The sequence below is a fragment of the Takifugu flavidus genome, chromosome 9 (assembly GCF_003711565.1).
Source record: "Takifugu flavidus isolate HTHZ2018 chromosome 9, ASM371156v2, whole genome shotgun sequence".
Classification (NCBI taxonomy): Eukaryota; Metazoa; Chordata; class Actinopteri; order Tetraodontiformes; family Tetraodontidae; genus Takifugu; species Takifugu flavidus.
Genome location: NC_079528.1, coordinates 15,326,759 through 15,342,808, shown reverse-complemented (window position 1 = coordinate 15,342,808; position 16,050 = coordinate 15,326,759). Strand labels below are relative to the sequence as shown.

Sequence of the window (16,050 nt, the reverse complement as noted above, 5' to 3'; positions counted from 1 at the left end):
CAACAGTGAAGGAAAGTTCAAGCTCAATGAATAGAATCCTGGAACACTCAGGTTACCACTGGTACTGATGAAACAATCTGACACTGGACAGCTGGTGTTGGCAGCTTAAAAGGCAAGCTAATCAAGCTGATTAGCTGCAGGTGTGAAGGCAGCCAGCACAACAGATGGGTAAACCTCACCACCTAGTGAAAAAACAGAGCATCACAAACCAAACACACAGACCAGATACAGGAGCATAACACATTGCAAAGGCTTTTTAATTTGGCGTAAATACCTGATTTGCTTCCTGTTTCTTCTTTCATATATTTTGTCGTAACTGTGTTTTCAGATGGTCTAATTGTTTTTTACTAAAGCTCTCTTTAGATGGAAAACCTATTTCTAAAGGTGTGCAGTTTTGAACCTTCTATTTCTCTTGCTGTATACAAACCCCGGACATATCACATCAACAACTACAACACGGCTATGAACAACTTATTACCAGGTATGAGGCATTACCCCTCAAACTCTCTGTCTGAGTCAGGTCACCATTGTCCTTGCGCATGTGGTTGGATGCAGGCAGGCAGGCAGGCAGGCAGGCAGTCTTTATATAGCATCTTTTACAATCAGAATTGTTTTAAGGTGCTTTCCAGAATCCCAGGGCCTGACCCCAGACAAGCAACAGTGGCAAGGAAAAACTCCCCTTTAACAGGAAGAAACCTTGAGCAGGACCAGGCTCATATAGGGGGACCCTCCTGCTGATGGCCGGCTGGGTAGAGAGAGAGGAGAAGGGGGAGGACAGGTAGAGGAGATAATAGGTAGGAGAGGAGAGGAGAGATAGGGGAGCGGTAGAAGAGAGAATAGGCATAGAGATCGTATTTGTATAAAAGAAAAACAGAAAATTGGTTAAATGTGCAAAAAAAAATTAGAATCTCATGTAGGTTAGCCATTGCAATTTGTGGACATCTAAGTAACTGCTTCTGGTCTTGCTTTTTGGTCGATACAAAAGTGCTTGCTTCAAAGATGGCCTATTTTGTTTAGTTAATGACGTGGTTTTAAAAAAAAGTGTTCACATCAAATGTATGCTTTTGTCCATTTTGTGTTCTATTTGAGGTACTTATTAAATCAGCCAGGCCTGTATGTAAAGTTTACAGATGTAGAAAATAATTTCAGATATGAGGTTAAAAAACTTAAACTGTTGATGCTTTTTAGTATAAGCCTAGTATACTTTGTTATACTATTATTTAATATATAAAATTTGTATCAAAGAAGTAAACTTCAAGAATACTGTGTAGTGTTAGTGTAAAAAGGATACTTGAAGTACACTAGAATAAACTACGTTTTGCTAAGGGAATGAGAAAGGAATTGTGGAAACTTAGAATTATTTAGAATACCAGTTAAAGAACCACTGGTTAAACTTTGTTAATGTCTGTTACAGAATCATGTGCATTTTTTATCTTTCTTTGATTGTAACCATTTGTCTCTCTCCTTTATCCTCTGGTATATAGGTGTGGCTACAGAAGACAAAAACAGCCTTTTCAGCACTCAGCTTTAAAGTAATTGGTGTCCAGAGGAGATATTTGACTTCTCTTTGGATGATACAGGTGGTCCATAAAACTGAGAGAATAATCTCCCAATATGGTGACATTCTGTCCTCAGAATTCACTGTCATGCTTTCATGTTGCTGTTTGTCTTTCATCCTAACTGCCTTCAGGCCTTCTAAACCTGGATGGCCTTGTTATTTTTATATACTTTCTTTACTTTCAAGAATTGCTTCAACTAAACTGCCCTTTGGTGAATTAATGAGATGATCTGAATCTGAAAGGTGGAGATTTTCAGGATGAATTGAAAGACAATATGAATGGGAAATACAATGCTCCAGTATCTTTATAACAACAGGAATACGCTGCCCTCGTGCATCAGGGCGGTTAGAACAGCAAGCACATGGATCAGAGTCCATGGAAAAGTGCTTTGTTTGGATTAAAAATAATAATAAAACCAAGCCAACTTGATGAAACTGGGTAATATGCGACAGACACTGAATGAGATGAGAGCGGTGGGAGCCTACGTGACTGTTCCTACTATTACAAGTGTGTAAACTGCTACACAATTACTTTGGCTGAATAAGTAAACACTTCATGGCAGGGTTGACTCTAATGGTGGTGCAAGCTGATGGGAAGTTCACGACTGTGAGCACAGAGTGGCACCACAGCATCACTAATGCTTCCTCACTCAGACTGCAGACTCTCTCTCACCATGTTCTCCTGCAGAAAATACTTTTCTGATTTCTATTGCACAGTTTTCAGTTCTTTCTGCCTTTTGTCTGCTTCTTTGTCACACAAGCACACTTGCACATGCCATTTTATCTGTGAATATACGGCCAGATGCTTCTAGTTTTTTTGCTTTTAACATACATTTAAATCCATTCACAATTTAGTCTGTCAGAGGCCTGAAAAGGTCACTGAATTTAACCCCCGGTTTGAGGGCCCATAGCACTGGCATACATTCACCTAGAAAGACCTTTCAAACTTTAAAACGTAGCTACAAAGGTCCTGAGTCACCTGTCCCCACAGGTTAGGCTTTAGCAACGTGGTCCATCTGGGTCTGTTGATTTTTTCCCCCTTATTTGTCCCTTAATTTGAAGTATGCCTCTGACTTATAATGCAGAGAAAAAAGGAGAGATTATAGCAAATCAAAATACTTTAAATACAGACAGAAATTTAGTGCCAATGCAAAATATGCAACAGACCTGAAACACAGAACATATTAAAGTTTATTTCAGGTCCAAATATGCTTCAGATCTGAAACACAGAGAAAAACTTAGATCATACATCTAATGTAAATATATGTCTGACGTGGAATACAGATCTACAGATCAAAAGCTGATCTCAGATCAAAATATGCCACAGACGTAGAATACAGCAAAAACCACAAGCATACCTGAAAATCCCCCTTTTGGCCTAGCTAGGCCAATACTAGCAATTCATTGACCACTTCCTTTGATGTGATGACGTGTGTTTCCCCAGGGATCAATCATTATAATCTTAGCCCTGCTGAGGTTGACTCTGTTGCTGAAGGTTCAGCAACCTCACTGAGAATCACGCTTGATTATGTTGCCCCCCTGAAAAAGAAAATAGTAAATCAGGGGAAGTGTGTCCCCTGGTATAATTCACATATCAGGACCCTCAAGCAGAAAGTGCGAAGACTGGAAAGGAAGTGGCATTCTTGTAAAATAGACAGCTATCATGTAGCCTGGAAAGACTGTCTATTAGTTTACAAAAAGGCCCTTCGCAAGGCTAGAACAGCTTATTTTTCTTCTTTAATTGAGGAAAAAAAGAACAACCACAGGTTTCTTTTCAGCACTGTGGCCAAATTAACTAAGAGTCACAGTGATTTAGATCCACGTATCCCTTCTTCCCTTAGTGGTGAAAACTTCATGATCTTCTTCACTGATAAAGTTCTAGCTATCAGAGAGAAAGCTAACCAGGCCATCCCAACAACTGGACCATCACCAGATGTGCTGACTGTGGGAACATACAGGTTCTCCAACGAGCCCTTAAACTCCTTCACCCCTATATATTTTTCCGAGGCGTCATCGCTAATTCAGAAATCCAAGACCACCACGTGTCTTTTAGATCCCATCCCAACACACCTGTTGAAGGATATTTTAGCATTGATAGGCAGTTCTATCCTGGACCAGATCAATGGTTCTTTAGTGTCAGATTATGTACCCCGGTCCTACAAGGTGGCAGTGATTAAGCCGTTGCTTAAAAAACCATCACTGGATCCTGACGTATTGGCAAATTATAGGCCAATATCCAACGTTCCTTTTATCTCTAAAGTTCTTGAGAAGGTGGTGGTGACTCAGTTACTGGAGCACCTGCAGAGGAACAGCCTGTTTGAGATGTTTCAGTCAGGCTTTAGAGCTCATCACAGCACAGAAACGGCACTTCTTAAAGTTACTAATGATCTTCTCATCGCTTCAGATCATGGACTGGTCTCTATGCTGGTTCTGCTGGACCTCAGTGCTGCTTTCGATACTGTTACAGAGACTGGAACATGTCTTCAAATTTCCTCCTCCTTAACCCAGGAAAAACTGAGGTCATGGTGTTTGGTCCTGAACCTCTCAGGGATAGATTAGATCACATGATCACTCTAGATGGTATCTCATTAACATCTAGTCTCTCTGTGAGGAATCTAGGAGTAACTTTTGATCAAAATCTCTCCTTCAACTCACACATTCAATTTGTCTCTAGAAGTGCCTTTTTTCACCTGAGGAACATCACAAAGATTAGGAACCTACTGACGCGGCATGATGCTGAAAAGGAAGTACTGCAGCCAGTATCCACAAATCTGCTCCGATCCTTGTATAAAAATAATTGATCTACTTTATACGACATTACTTTTCAAATATCTGCCGATATTTTCACTGTTAATAGTTAGCTGCGCTTTATCTTTAATATAATAAGAATATAATGTTCGGGATCTGAGGATTGGGGTTAAATGAATTAATGTTTGGCTTTTATTGCATTTGAATTTCACCATGTGACTCAAATCATCACTAAACACAGGAGCAATTTCAGATATTATTCAAAAAAACAAGAAATATTCCTCAATTTCAGGAAAAAAAATGGATCATTTAAAATTAAGTAATTCATAAAAGAAAAACTGATTAGGCCATTTAGGCTGATTAGGCTGCCAAACAATCTGAACAAGCAGAGTGGGGTCATCCACTCGTCATCCATGGGGTATTCACGCAGTTCATGCTGGAAGTTGCGACGACGACGGGCGGGTTTTTTGACCTTTGGAGGCTTGGGATCAACTAGAACACATATTATAAAAGTCTGTTAGTGTTCAGAAGTTTCTCCCTTCCTGTGACTCGCATTCATTTCCCAACAAAGCCAGATACTTACATTTCAGAGTCCAGACCGGCTGGTCTTCATCGGATTGCCACAATTCTTCAGTGTGTTCCCCTGTTCAGAAACACCATCATCATGATCATCACCATCTTCTCTATTGCTTTCACATGTGAATTTTGGGTTAATTTGTTCTCACCAGAGTCTGGTGGCTGGCCGCTGTGGGCCTCACTGCTCAGACAGTTCTGGTCTTGCAAGCTGCTGTTTCCTGTTGTGTGGGCCCTTTGCTCGCTAGAACCAGCATATTCAGTTGGGTGACCGTCATCGGCTTCTGTCTGACAGCCCTTATCCTTGTTCTCTGCTTGTGCATGGCACTGCTCCTCCTACATGGCCAGGCAGAGGAAGACATGGATCAGCATTTTCACATCTGCTTGTGCACTTCTTCGTGAGACCTATGTGGAGCGTACGAGGCAGGGGGAGGCAGAAAGACCTGTGTGATTAATTGAAATTTTAAAAAACAAAGAAGAAAAAGAAGAAAATCATTTTTATACCTCAGATAGAACGTTTGAGAGTTTATCTGAAGCTAAAGAGGACCGAAGGGTGGTTCTGGTAGTGAAGAAACATCATATAAGTCTGTACTGAGACAAAGAAAACGAGGTGTGATCCAGCAGGACCACACGGTTTTGAAGGACACACACACACACACACATACACACACACACAAACACACACATATAGATGTATGATGCTGGAGCAGTGGTGAACATAGAAAGACCGTAAAATATTTAAGTTTCTTCTTGCAGGTTTACATGTTTATGTGATATCTTTAAAAAACCTTATTTAAAGTGATTTTGAAAAATTGTTTTTATCCGATTTGGACCTTTTGGGTCTTACGGTGTGGCTCACACTGTGCAGCTGTGTGTGGGGCCTGCAATCAGCAGCCAGCTCAGGCTAGTGAGAACGGATGTTTACTTTCTAACTAGCAGAAGTAAACAGGAAATGGTTCTGGACTTCAAGAGGTGGAGCTAGTTGACTCCTCCTAGGAGGGAGGCAGAGAGCTCCTCCTCACTCAACTTTCTCACTCCCTAACATGACAACTTCTGCAGGAGAAGACACTGAACACACAGACGCTGAATTCTTTAATGCGTGTTGGAATTTTGAGAAAAGAAATATACTGGGGCATAAATGCAGCAGATTTATCTATTTGGCTGACTATTGTTTATAATTAAATGATTGTTTAATAATGATAATTTGTTAGAGCCATTATATTAAAGTTATCTCTTATTTGCTTTTACCTTGTTATATTCCTTATTCTTGTTATATTGTTTCTCATTACTTAATGTTTCTTATTATTTGCTAATGCCTAATGTTCATGATGCTTGATGTGTGAACTCGAACTTCTCTGGTCAAGGGCGACAGAAATGCAGCTGCTGTGGGGAAGTGACATTGACCGGAGATAGCGCTGCAGGGCATGACACAGGAGGTGTTCTTTTAATCTGTCTGATGTGGAAGAATGTGTTGTTTGCAAGCTAAGCTAATCAAATCAGTGAAGACCTACGTATAATCTCACCATTATGATTTACAGTCTTTTGCTTTGTTTGGGACCTGCTATCTTGTGTTTCCCCCCTCCCTTTAGGCACATTTGAATTCTGTGTAACTAGGGACCTCCTCATTTCAATAAAAGAAGGATGGCGGAAGTTGTGCGTCAGAACGTGTTGGAGATCTGTAACTGAGCACATCTCTCCGTTCTCCTTGCAAGTAAAATTCAAAATTGTTGTCTTTGCCTCATTTGTTCTTCTCATGTTTCAGGTCGTTTGAACCGAATGTGGCGGACGCCTAACAGGACTCAGTATATCTCCTCTCTAAATTGACAACGCCACCCCAGGAATTCCACCTGGAGAATTATTATCAAGGCCACACAAGTGTTTTCTAGTGAGGAGAAGAGACTGGTCCAATGTGCAAAATTAATACTTTTATTTCCGAATATCCTCTAACAACAATTACTAAAATACTCTCACACACCCATTCACACACAGTCAACGTGCAGATATTAAATTCATATTCAAAATTTAACAGTTATCTTTAAAACACCTGCACCCCACAGGGTAGGATCGGCACCACTTAGAAAATAACAGGAAACATACACAATAATAGAACCCAAATAAACATACAAAAATAACCCACACAGCACACAAATAACACAAATAATCAAATCCAAATAACATGCAAAAATAACCCACACGAGCAAAAAGCACACTTAGTCAAACCCAAATAAACATGCAAGGTAACCCACACAAACAAAGAGCACACTTAATCAAACCCCAAATAACATGCAAAAATAACCCACACAAGCAATGCACATCACAAATCAGCCCCAAATCCCTCCCCCCGCAACAAAACGTTAAACCAAAATAAAGGCAATCCTAGTCCTCCTACAGGCGCAGTTCACTCACACACTCGCACTTTAGATTGGACCCCACACGATGATACCTCTCAGAGGTAGACAGGAGTGACAGTCGGGAGCATACGCAATAAACCCGATGCGGAGGGCAAAACAGCAGCCGGCCAACAGCAACGGGAGGAAAGTGCACTAGAGCCGGCACTTGTAACAATTTCTCCTGTTAAGAGAAAAAGCAATTTTAGGTTCCCGACAATAATTGCCCATATGGTGAAGCTAAAAGCAGCCGCTACGTACCGTCAGGTGAAGGAAAGAAATCTCTAAAGTGGAGACGCACACCGAGCCACTATAGTAGTGCCTCTACTAGGTAGCCACTAGGTAGTGCCTCCCGCTAGGAGGGCTAAACAGCTGACGAACCAAAGACACCCAAGGCTCCCCAGCTCTGATGACAGCAGACCCAGGTGTGCATGGGATAGCACGGCCCGACCGCACAGCAATCAGATGAGGAGGACCAAGTGAGGTGTGGCGTGGCACCCAAAAGCTCGACAACAAGAGAGCAGCCCGTGCAGCACAGTCTCCTTTTAAGGGGAACGCCACAGCTGCAACTGCCCGAACAATTAAGGTGATGGGCAGCACATGAACTCCATGCTGCCACGCTAACATAATTGCTACAGTTTAATAAAACAATGGTAATAACACATTAATTAATATTTTATTGATAACTAATGATAATGTACAAGAATTATACACTGTACTTTCTTGAAGGAGTTTAATAGTTTATGAATTTTCCTTTTTCCTCTTTACATTTTTGACACATCTGTCACATTGCGTCAAGGCTCAAAGCGAAGTGACATCACATGCTCAGGCCCGTTTTCCAATTCATTCTGTAGAGAACCACTAAACAAACAGCGGCGCTAGTGAAAAAAAAATAATGCTCCTTTTTCCACACACAGCTCTTCCAAAAAAATCCTCCACCATATGAGTTAGAATTTGACTACATCAATATCTATCTGCTGTGACGGGTGCAGTTAGGACCCAAATGCAGCACTCTGGAAAGCTGGACCGTAGTAATGACTTTTATTAACACACGGGCAAACAGGAACTCAGGCAGACCAGGAAACACAGGAAATAGTCCGTTCTTCAGGCTCTGGGCCCGCACAAAGTCTATGGGTTGCAGGCTCGGGGAGTGGGACGAGCAGCAGCGAAGTCCGAGCCGGGCGGAGAAGTCTAAACCAGGTGAGCAGACAGGAACCAGAGACGCTGAGGCAGAAGTCGTAGTAAGGGGCAGAAAGCAGGTAGGTTGTCCGGGGAACAGGCAAGGCAGGCAGAACGAAGACAGGCAGGGTCGGTAACGGGTAATCCGGCAGGGAAACAACGCTGGAAAGTCTTGCATGTAAGCAGAAGAACAATCTGGCACTGAGTGAGTGTGAGGCTGGAGAATATATACACTGGAAGGTGAGCTGATTGATGAGTGAGGGCAGGTGTGTGATCGATGAGTGAGGGCAGGTGTGTGATCAGTGACTAAGAGCAGGTGTGGTGATCAGAGGGTGTGGTGTGAGCAGGGCAGTGGAAAAGTACTGGGACAGGAGGGAACTGGGGAAAAGGGGCTGTGACATCTGCAACTTGCTGTACTTAGCCAGAAAGGTAAATACAACATTAAGGATGAGGACAACCAAACTGTAGGTAGATGGTATGTGAGGGTGAACCACATAGATGTGAGGAGAAAGTGAAGGAAGATGAAAAAGAGTAGATCTCAAGGCGGAGCCGTTAAACGATCCAGATGAAATACTATTCACAGACGGATGTTGTCTCAGACACCCACAGGAGGGGCTGAAAGCTGCCAATGCAATAGTTAGAAAGTCAGAAGAAGGTTTGAGGAAGTGGAAACAGGAAGGATTACAGGTAAAGAGCGTGCTCAACTTGCAGAATTGAAGACATTAGAAATATCAAAGGGGAAGAAAGTGACTATTTCTACAGGTGGTTATGATCCTACTATTAGGCGTGTGTTGGTGTGGCAGGGTGTGGCCTGCCCTCCGAACAGGTGCCATATGGAGGTAGTGCCTTAATTGGTGGGTGGGGAGAAAAAGGTTTATATAAGGCACTGCCTCCAGCTGGCTTTAGTTGACTTCCCCCTTCGACGAAGGTGTAGCGTGGTTGCAGCTTATCTGGGCTGTTTGACCAACTGAACCTGTCCCAGAATGAGCATGCTGTTTGGCAGCGCCAAGGTAAAAGCATGGCATGCTAACGCATATTTCATCTGGTTATGACGTAAAGTGCAACAGTGCTGGAACGTGTGCTTGCTACTTGTTGCAGAAGGTTGGTGCTTCCTCCCGCCATCCTTCCGTCCAGAGCGCTTTGCCGTAAGGGCGTGCGCGCTAGTTGGCACTGGGCAGGTAAGGCGCAGCAATGCGCGTCACTGACTCCCCCACTCACTTAGTTGATAAATGGTAATGGGGCTGTTCTCGCTGCAGTTGGCTGCCGGCTGGTGTCAGTGGGTCACGATGCCCCAGCGGGAACCCCTCATGGAGTAGATTACCTCGCCTACTGGACCCACTGCTGCTTTGGCTCGGTCCTTTGGTTCGGGATTCTCTCCCTCTCCCCTCGCTCCCCTTTGCTCGGAGAAACGGCGCTGAGACGTGGTGGTGCCGCCGAGGCGACCACGGAGCTTTTGCCTAAATTTTAGACTCTTAACAGTGTGTAAATTGTATCAATTTATATTTACTTTTTTTAGGTTTTGCTTTTCGTGTCTTGGTTGACGTTGTTTTCTTTTAGACGACCTGGTCACCATTTATTTGACTGTCCGTGTGAGGTGTGTGGCGTGTGCGCTCGTCGTGTCTGATTGTTTATCATTGTAAATTTAATTGTTCTCTTTTCTTTGTGGACAGGTGCCGCGGGCCACGGCGGGGACCCAACCCCTGGTGGAGGGCGTTTTCATCACACCTCTCGTGTGTAGTTTTGTTTGTAGTAGCACGGGTGTTTTTAGTTTGTTTATCTCCCCTAATTGAGTTTTACCTGCCGGTGGGGCCCCAGCCCTGTCCACCCCCTTTTGTTTGACTTTTGTACAGCCGAGTTATTTTGGTGTTGAGTTGGATTTAATAAAATTGTACTGCCTAACCCTCAATCCTGTCTCTGCCTCTGGAACCGAACCGTATTTGCGCGTGCCTGTTTCCGGTTAATTCCTGGGGTGAAATTCCCCAGGTGGCGTTGTTCTTGACCGTTCCCCCTCGCTCCACCCCGCCACATTGGCTAAACCAGAAAAGTGAGGTAATAAATCTGAGAAGAGTGCTACGTTTGCTCAAGATCTGACCGATGACAGTTCAGGGTCAGAGACTGAAGACTCAGACAGTAATTGTTCTTCTTCTGAGGAGAAACGTTTCCTGAGAAACCTTGAGAGTATGGAACAGTGTCGTTTAGACATTAGCTTGTCTAGAATGCCTGACGCTCAGAAGATGTTAGAAAAACAATTAGAGGGCATGGAGAAAACAGTGCAGGTCATTAAGGAAGGGAAGGTTTTCAAAGCTGATGACCTCTGACTATACTTTGCGTTCCAAAAAGGAGAGTTATCCTAACAAAATGTTTCCTGTTGTTCGTGGACAAAATTTTGAATATAAACCTTGGCAGAAGTCCTACATGTCCGATATCTTAGAGAAGCCACCTATCCTTCAGGAAGGGGCACACCCCTCTCGAAACTGGAGGAACTTTTGATTGGAACACAACCCGCTTTTGGAGACATTAAAAGACTCTTAGCTAATCTCATTGGTGTGTCAGCTATGGAAGAACTTTTGCAGAAGATTGGCATGCCTCGGTTCATTGCAACAGCAGTAAATGATGCTGAACTGTTTTCTGCTCACAGAGGCCAGTTTTAGGGGGCATTGAAAGATGCGTTTCCAACAAACATACGTTCTGATAACATACTGATTGAACCGTTGGGTGACCAAGAAAACCCCAGAGCATATGTCTCAAGAGCTCTACAAACTTGGCGTAATGTTACAGGCAGTGATCCTGACACAAACTAAATGGAACAGTCTATTATTAGAGCTGAAATTCAGAAGGGATTGCCACTGCCAATGCGTAGTAAAATAGCAGAAGTGGTTGGTCTTGGGAACATGATTAAGAGTGTTTATATTGATCACATTGCTCATCAGGTTAAACTATACCGTAGAAAGGAGCAGGAAAGTCAAGATCAAGAAGCTCTCAGAAAACTTACCCAAATGCAGATGGTTGATAATAAATGGAAGGAGAAAAACAAGCAGTAGTGATGGAAAGCCAACCTGATCAGACACCACAAGTGCAGCCAAACCATATACCAGGTCAATCATACCAATCTCCATCTGTGACCTCTGTTCCACCAGTACCTCAGCAATATTACTTACACTTTGCAGGGCTTTGCTAATGAAACTATAAGAGGTTTTGAACATCTCTCCAACACAGAGAGTCACAGACTTACGCTGTTGAAATGGCTTGAGATTACATCTTGGTCAAAGAAGGGGGTTTGTGTGTCTTTGAATCTGACAGGAGATGCCAGTTTTACTTTGATTCTGGACAATTGTGATCATATAACGAGCGTGATTGATGCTTTGAAGAAAATAAGAGATGCATTCGGTCCTTTTGAAGGCACAGGAACATCAGCAACGGCGTGGCTCCAGGACAAATTTGGTTCAATGGGAGCTATGTTGCTTCAGGTTCTTAGTGCAGTCGTAGTGTCACTAGGTGTGATGTTTTGTTTCAGTACTTTGGCATTAACTTGTGCCAAGGCAATGATATTACGTTGGATTGGTGTGGTGTTGCCTGGCGATCAGACTCAGATGCTGCTCTTAAGCAATAAAGTTTCAGATTATTCAGATGAGGAAGACATTTCCGACAGCATGGTAGATAAATATCCAGTATAATCGGTTGAGATATATTCTTATGTTATCTTTTATATTTAATGGCATTTATGTTTTCGTTTCGTCTGTTGTGATACCAGTGACAAGGGGGGAAATGATCACATAACCTTCTTAATGGTGATGTTTTGATATGTTTGTATTGTACTCCTTTTTAAAGAAATCGATGTTTTGCTGCAAGAATACTGGCACCTCTCTTCTCTGTTTCCAGTACAGTAGTTGGGGATCTGCAGTGGGGTGACAGCGATGTTGGAATGGACTCAGAAATTCAAAGTGAACTGTGAAAGATGCTGGAGGACCCTGAACAAAGATGTAAATCTGAAGATCCTTCATCAGGGGATTATGAACTACAATTCGAAAATCAATGTTTGATGTGTTTAACATATATAACTGAAGTTTTATGATAATAAAGTTATTCAGGGGATTTCATCATTAGGCAGATGCTATGAGAACTCAGATTTTTCCTTGTTTTGATCAACAGGGAAAGGGGTTCTTCAGCAGGGAAAGGTCCAGGGTAAAGTTCAATGGGTCGACCAGCCTGACCATGGACATTTTTGATTTTGTTTTTGAGTGTCTCGTATGTGTTTGCCAAACTCTCCCCTAATATAACCTTTTTGCAAATTGGCTTGGAGTACCATAGGTGGTTGCCGTAAACGAAGGGACCGTGAGAGAATGTTCCTGTCTAGAGTGTTTTGATGGTTTTAAACTGAAAGAGGTCTGTCAGATGGGTTATTCGCTCTCATACTCCACTAAATTTTCAAATGCTAATCAAACCTATTTAATCATTTTTTGCTCATGTATATCACATTGTACGACTTTATTGATTACTGTCACCTTCAATTAGATTTGACTGTCCTTTTATTTTTTGAGACTCTGTGTAGTCTCGAAGGAGGGAATATGTAGTGTCCGAAGAATGTGTATTGTCCCTATCAGATCCTGACGTTTGACCTCTGAGGATCTTAGCTTTAGAGATCTTTTCTTCTTCAGCCATCCTGGCACCATCTCAACATGTTCCATTTGTGTCCTGTCACCTATGTTTTTCTGTGCTCGTGATTTAATGTCTTGTTATCCCCCAAGTGGAATTGCTGTGAAGGAGTACAGGGGTCCACAGGCTAATTGGGCCCTCAGAGTGGACTCTATACCATTTGGTTGGTTATATTGTGATACAAGGTCACAAGAAAGGAATCAAATCAATCTTTACTTATATAGCGTCTTTTACAATCAAAATTGTTTCAAGGCGCTTTCCAGAATCCCAGGGCCTGACCCCAGACAAGCAACAGTGGCAAGGAAAAGCTCCCCTTTAACAGGAAGAAACCTTGAGCAGGACCAGGCTCATGTAGGGGGACCCTCCTGCTGATGGCTGGCTGGGTAGAGAGAGAGGAGAGGAGAGGGAGAAGGAGAGGAGAGGAGAGGACGGGCACAGAGCACAGGAAGACATACAAAAATACACTATTTATACAGCATGTCAGCGGGGCTGGAGGTCATCATGCAGCTCCCAGGGCGGCGATACCTGTAAATGAATAGAGAAGGGGGGGGGGAGCAGAAAAACTACACAAGAATCAGCATAACTAGTCTACTTGACGAGGAGGAGGAGAGGAGAGGAGAGGAGACCATGACCCAATGGGGTGACAGAGGCCTGTCAGGTGATCATGTTTCCGGACCCCGGCAGTCTTGGCCTATAACAGCATAGCTAAGATGTTAACCTAATGATTAGACAACCCCCTAAGTATGATATGTCTATGTCTATAATAGTAACTGGAACGACAGAATTAGTAACAATAAGCTTTTTTCAAAGAGGTAGGTTTTAAGCCTAATCTTAAAAGTAGAGATGGAGTCAGCCTCCCATAGAGAGGGAGGCTTCCCCCTGCTATGGAAAAGGGAACTGGTTCCATAGCAGGGGGGCCTGGTAGCTAAATGCTCGGCCCCCCATTCTACTCCTAGTGTTATCAATATCAATCTTTATTTATATGGCACTTTTCATACGCTAGGTAGCACAAAGTGCCTCACAAAAGGATAAAAACAGCAAAGAGAACAACAGAATTAAGAAAAGGACAGACACACACACATGCATACAACACACTTACACACACACCCACACACATAAACAAGCTGAGGCAAGCTGAGACATGGCTGGGCACCGAGACCTGAGGCGAAGGAGACGCCACTTTTGGAGGCCCACCAGGCCGAGGGAGGTCACGGTCCGTGACCACAGGTGGTACCGCCACAAAGACCACCCCGACCCGGACAGACCGGAGGCTCCACACCAAAGCACAGAGCCCCCTAACCACCCAGGCCAGGGTCGACAATGGGACAGCACCTCCAGCGGTAGACCGGAAACATCTCCCAGCCTGGCAGGCCCCCATGAGGAAACATCATGAGGAGACACTGGAGCTAAAAACTGAAGGACTGAAACAGTAAATGGGATAAAAAGGTATAAAAGCTAAAAGCTGAGGAACTAAGAACTGGAGTAGTAAAACAGTACTAAGACTACAACAGACTAAAACAGTAAATGGGATAAAAGGTGTAAAGACTAAAAACTGAGAATAAGAACTGAGGGAGTAAAACAGTACTAAGACTACAACAGACTAAAACAGTAAATGAGATGAAAGGTGTAAAGACTAAAAACTGAGAGACTAAGAACTGAGGGAGTAAAACAGTAAAAGTGTCAAGTAAAATAAGGATAAGACATAAAATAAATTGAAAATAATCAGAAAATCAATTAAAGGCTTGATTAAAAAGGTGTGTCTTGAGCCTCTTTTTAAAAATCTCAACAGTCTCTGCGGCCCTGAGGTTCTCCGGCAGGCTGTTCCACAGTCGGGGACCATAATAACTGAAGGCCGCTTCCCCGTGCGTTTTAGTGCTTACATGTGGAATGGTTAAAAGGCCGGTGCCGGAGGACCTCAGAGTCCGCGAGGGTTGATAGAATAAAAGCAGGTCAGATAAATAAGTCGGGCCAAGACCATTAAGACATTTAAAAACTAATAAAAGAACCTTAAAATCGATCCTGAAACGCACGGGTAGCCAATGCAGCGATTCTAAAACCGGTGTGATGTGCTCCCGCCCTCTGGTCCTCGTCAGCACTCGTGCAGCTGAGTTTTGTAATAATTGTAGGTTTGTGATGCTCTTTTTTGGAAGACCAGAGAGCAGGGCATTACAATAATCTAAACGACAAGAGATAAAAGCGTGCATCAGCACCTCCGTGCTGGCCTGAGAGAGAAACGGGCGGACTCTGGCTATATTCTTCAGGTGGTAAAAACCTACCTTGGTTATGTTTTTGATGTGTGGAATAAAACTAAGCTCAGAGTCAAGGATCACACCCAGATTTTTTACAGATTGAGATGGCTTAAAATCCTTCAATTTTGGAAAAAGTTTCTCTCTCTGACCTTCAGGACCAATAACTAAGGCTTCTGCTTTGTCCTGGTTGAGCTGTAGGAAGTTTTCTGCCATCCATGACTGGATATCTAGAATACAGTTAAAAAGGGCATCAACTGGCCCTGTGTCATCAGGAGCCACGGCGATGTACAGTTGTGTATCGTCAGCATAGCTGTGGAAGCTGATGCCATGGCTCCTGATGACATCCCCAAGAGGAAGCATGTAAAGATTAAAAAGGGTTGGACCTAAAATTGACCCTTGGGGAACCCCACACTTTGTCTCATGGATTCTCGAGGAGCATGTATCCATACTTACAAAGAAGCTTCGATCACTAAGGTAGGAGGTGAACCAGTTAAGAACAGTACCAGAGAGGCCGACCAGGTTCTTCAGTCTATTCAATAAAATATGGTGGTCTACTGTATCAAAAGCGGCGGTCAGATCCAGTAGAACCAACACCGTGTTACGAGCTGTTGTACCAGGACCCGAAAGCAGGCAGATCGTCTCCCAAGAAACTTTATTGAGGATCACAGGAATGTATTTAACTCACAGGAGATGGAGACCACGA

At 43.2% G+C, this 16,050-nt stretch overlaps 1 protein-coding gene and 1 long non-coding RNA gene across 3 annotated transcripts in view; one reads left to right on the top strand and one right to left on the bottom strand.

The window, feature by feature from the left end:
* LOC130531845 (uncharacterized) overlaps positions 1-16,050 on the bottom strand; it is a 447,745-nt gene that overhangs the window by 162,383 nt on the left and 269,312 nt on the right. The gene's annotated exons all lie outside the window — the stretch shown is intronic.
* LOC130531850 (uncharacterized) lies at positions 8,135-10,351 on the top strand. 2 transcript variants are annotated; one of them, XR_008952217.1, is made up of 4 exons: positions 8,135-9,455; positions 9,544-9,623; positions 9,702-10,039; positions 10,116-10,351. It is a non-coding gene; the product is annotated as an uncharacterized LOC130531850 (long non-coding RNA). The 2 variants fall into 2 exon arrangements; XR_008952216.1 differs by having other exon boundaries at positions 9,208-9,455; positions 9,702-9,923.